This window comes from Telmatherina bonti (assembly GCF_933228915.1).
Source record: "Telmatherina bonti genome assembly, chromosome: 17".
NCBI classification, from domain to species: Eukaryota; Metazoa; Chordata; class Actinopteri; order Atheriniformes; family Telmatherinidae; genus Telmatherina; species Telmatherina bonti.
The window spans coordinates 27,924,394-27,928,701 of NC_136615.1; positions in this window are offsets into that span (position 1 = coordinate 27,924,394).

Here is a 4,308-nt window from a genome sequence, read left to right on the forward strand (position 1 = left end):
CAACATATTGTTTCATGTAGGAGACCCCTTGTTGTAACTATCAAGCTTGTAACACTCATTTTCAGATGGTGTTTTTTCTTTTTTTTAACGTGGTCATAAACCATCGCTGAACGTTGCCAACTTGGAACTACATTGTACCAAAGACAGTCACAGAAACACAAATTCAGTAAGTCAGAGATTAGGAAACAATGCTTTCCACCTGCAGGATGGAAAAAGGTTTGGTAACACTTTATAATAATGGTACAAATCATATGTGTAACCCGTGATGAACTAATGCATTCATTTATGAAGACTTTATCAAGAATTCCTGTTGCTGATCATGAACTAATGATGATCTCAATGTTGATTCATGTGATTACTTGACCCCTAATTGATCATCAGTTACTGAACATTAGTTCACTGTTAAGTCATCAATATGTAAACAAAGTTGCCAGTTTAGATACAAGTATATCATTTAATTCCCTGCTACTTTGTTTTATTTATTTTTTATCTAAAGCAAGACACAGCAAGACACACTGAAAGAAGTTCACTTAGGTGAACATGAATATGTAAAAGTACTGGAAGGAATTATTCAGGTTTTAAAATCACTAAAAATGCAGTACATTTAACGCATGTTAAGAAGATATGACACCGGTATGTATGGAAATGCTTTATATTAAATACATAGCTGCTTTAGAAACAACAACACAATAAATAAACCTAAACTTAACTTTTATTAGTAGTCACCCAAAGCGTTTTCATTTCCATATTCACACAAATGAACGTCTTTGAGTGTGTCTTGTATAAATAAAAATGAAAATAGACTTAGTAGCAGAGAATTAAATATGTTTTTATTTAAACTGGTCAGCATATTGATGAATTAACAGTGAACTAATGTTCATTAATTGATGATCAATAAAGGATCACGTAAACACATGAATCAACATTGACATCATCTTAAGTTCATGATGAGAAAACAGGAATTCATGATAAAGTCTTTATTAATAAATACATTAGTTCATCATGAGTTACATTTTACCTAAGTATATGATATATACCATTACTGGAAAGTTTTACCAAAGTTTTTTTTATACTATTAGCATTTAGCAACACATATTTGCATTTTAATGTGGTGTGAGTGTATGTGTGTGTGTGTGTGTGTGTGTGTGTGTGTGTGTGTGTGTGTGTGTGTGTGTGTGTGTGTGTGTGTGTGTGTGTGTCTCATTAGCAGAGCTTCTGCATTTCATGGCTCTGCACTATGTTGGGTCTGCTTGACACAACCAGCAGGGTAAAGCAGAGCAGACTGATACAAAGCACAGAATGAAAGTTAAAGTCAAGATGAATTATTTGCAGCAATGAAAACGTATCATATTACTGCACATGATAAAGCAAGTGTTAACCCTCCAAAACGGCCCTTATTTGGGATAATGTATGTTCTTTACTTTCTTGCAAAGGACCTTACTGCCGGCTTCATGCTTCCTATGTCTGCAGTTGCCTTTTATTGTGGACTTTTTTGGTCAGCTGTGCCAGAAGCGAATAAAATCGAACCGGCTAATCTGACAAATAATCACAAGTGAACAAGACTTTAAGGGTTAACACTTCTGTATAATTTGCAGGTGTACAAGCACCAAGGTTAACATCTTAGCTTGAGCCGTTGCTTTTCCGCTTAAGCTCTTAAGATTAAATATTTAGGATAAAGTTTCCGACATCAGACAAAAAGCCTGAAAGCATGCTTCTCTGTAAGCTCGGCCATACACAGGCGGCGGACTCTGGAGGGTAACATCTGCATGCAGACCAGGTTTCATGCTGCAGACTGAAATGTTTCTTTGGATAACTTTGGCCTTCTAATGGTGATCGATGTCACTGGAACTAAACCCAAGGTACTATAAATGTCAGCGCAGAACATAATGTCTATAAATAAAACAGTTGTTGAGACAGTTCCCTAACAAAACCACATGAGTATGAGCGTCGACAAAAACTGTTTTTTTTCACAACTTTTTTGTACAATGTCTCAAAAATGTGCTGTTAGACTTTGTTACTGTAAGGCCCAAAGTTAAAATGGATATTTTCTGGTATTTTATTTCCAAAATTCGATATTTTTTTTCCTATTATTTCTACAAACAGATCAGTGTTGGCATATATTTACAACATTTGCTTTCAAATTATGAAATAGCAAAGCTAATTTCCTCCTCATGTAACTAACTCCAGAGTTCCAGAGTTATTCCCAGCATAGAACCGGCTTCTGGATCAGTTTATTCAGTCTCTGTATGTCTCTGGTTCGGATGCTGCTGGCCCAACAGATGTGAAAGGTGACTGAACTTTCCACAACAGACTTGTAGAAGATACGTTGCAGACATTAAATGATCTTAGCTTCATTAGGAAGCAGAATCTACTCTGTACCTTCTTTTAGGTGCCTCTGTGTTGCATCTCCTGTCCACTCTGTTGTTTAGCTGAACTCTGACGTACTTGTCTCATTTAGTCCTGTTCCTCCTGACGTCTGTGTTTCAGGTGAGGTGATTTTGAGCAGGTTTTCAGCACCTGGCTGACACCATCTGGACCTGCAGCCTTATTCCTGCTCGGTTTCTCCAGCTGTTTCTTCAGCTGACTGCAGGATACTGACAGGCTAGAGGTGGAGGCAGAGGAGGTCTCAGTAGATGTGTAGGGAGATGAGGCTGACAGAGTGGAGGTGTGACAGGAGGGTGTGTGGTCTGCTGGGCTGGAAGCAGAGGGTGGACTGAACCTACTGAACATGTTCAGCTCATTAAGTCTTTCCAGACTTCTGTCATTCTGATCTCCCTTTCACCTGAAGCTGTTGATCCTTCACAGCCCTGACCAAACATCAGTCAGGTTGCTTTTACTAAGTCATAGTATGTTGACTTTTCAAGTTAAACATAAGCATCAAAGTGTATACCAACATGTAGCTTTTAGTGGGAGTAACAGGAACCAGTAAACTGTCCTGTCCTTTAGAAGCACGATGAAGTAAAACAAGCATACCCACAAGGAGGTGGTGTTGATTTACATGACCAGCATCATGACGTTTTGTTGGCTGGATGCCTTTTAACTGCTTCCTTTCATAACCCAAGAATATGAAAAGCTAGAAAGCACCCAGACCAGTGCAGACCTTTGTCAGACCAGTGTAGAGCTCTGCCAGGCCACTGTACTTGTTGGCATTATGTATTTGTAAGAAGCTCCGATGACAAAACTCTCATATCTCCCCATAGTAAAGAACCCTTTAAAAATACCTGGATCCAATTGGTAATCTGGATCCGTCCCAAATAGAATAATTTGTTTCTTATTCATTTTCTAAGATTTGCTGAAAAATGTAATCAAAATCTGTCCTTAAAGTTTTGAGTTATGTTACTAACAAACAGGCAGAACACTGCCACGTATATGACCTCCATCTTGGTAGACACATCGGTTTGTCTGAGAGCAAAGAGGGAGTTTGAGTTCAAAGACAAGAGATGGAGCTTGAGTTCACAGTGTTTGCACACAAAACATGAAGAGAGTGGTAAATAATTAAAACACAACATATCTGCATGCAAGCAGGGTTTTTGAATGTGTAAACACAGTTTTTCAAGAAGGCAGTATGACAAGTATGTGCGCATGATTATATACAAGATGTTACAGGTGTAATGTATCTAAAAAATAAATAAATGAAAATTAAAACACAAGCAGTTTTTTTTTGTTTGTTTTGTTTTGTTTTGTTTTTTTTAATTTTTTCTTTTAGATTAGTTTGATTTTTTTTTTTTGTATTTTCTAGATGACAATAACAAAGATCAAGGAAGAGTCAGAACAGGTCAAAATGAAGTTTGGAAAGATATTTTATAAAAATGTTTTATATATCTATACATATATGTAAATATTTAAAAAAAACAAAAAAAAAAACAACAACTAATATATGTAAATTTCTGGCTTTAAACCTCACTGTTTTTGACTCGCTCGATGCCACAGAGACATCTAAATCTAAGCTGTATATTCACTTGGGGGAAAAAAAGCCCCTTAGACTCAGTATTTAGTAAATCGGTCAGAAATATTGGTCAGGCATGGGGTGTTGATAAAATATACAAAAACTGCATCCAATCAATTTCAATTCAGGATGCAAATCCACAAAATAAGAAAATTGCCAACAGGGACAAATATCTAGATGGAGTAATCAGACATGGTATCCAACTGTAACTAAAGAATAACCTAAATAAAGTTAAAAAAAAAAAAAAAAAGTATCATGGTAGACCTGTATATGAATACATCGCTCCTGCCAATCCTGGTCCTTTATGCACTTCTACAAACCATCTCCAATACTTTATTAAACCCATGAGGAAAAATAGACTG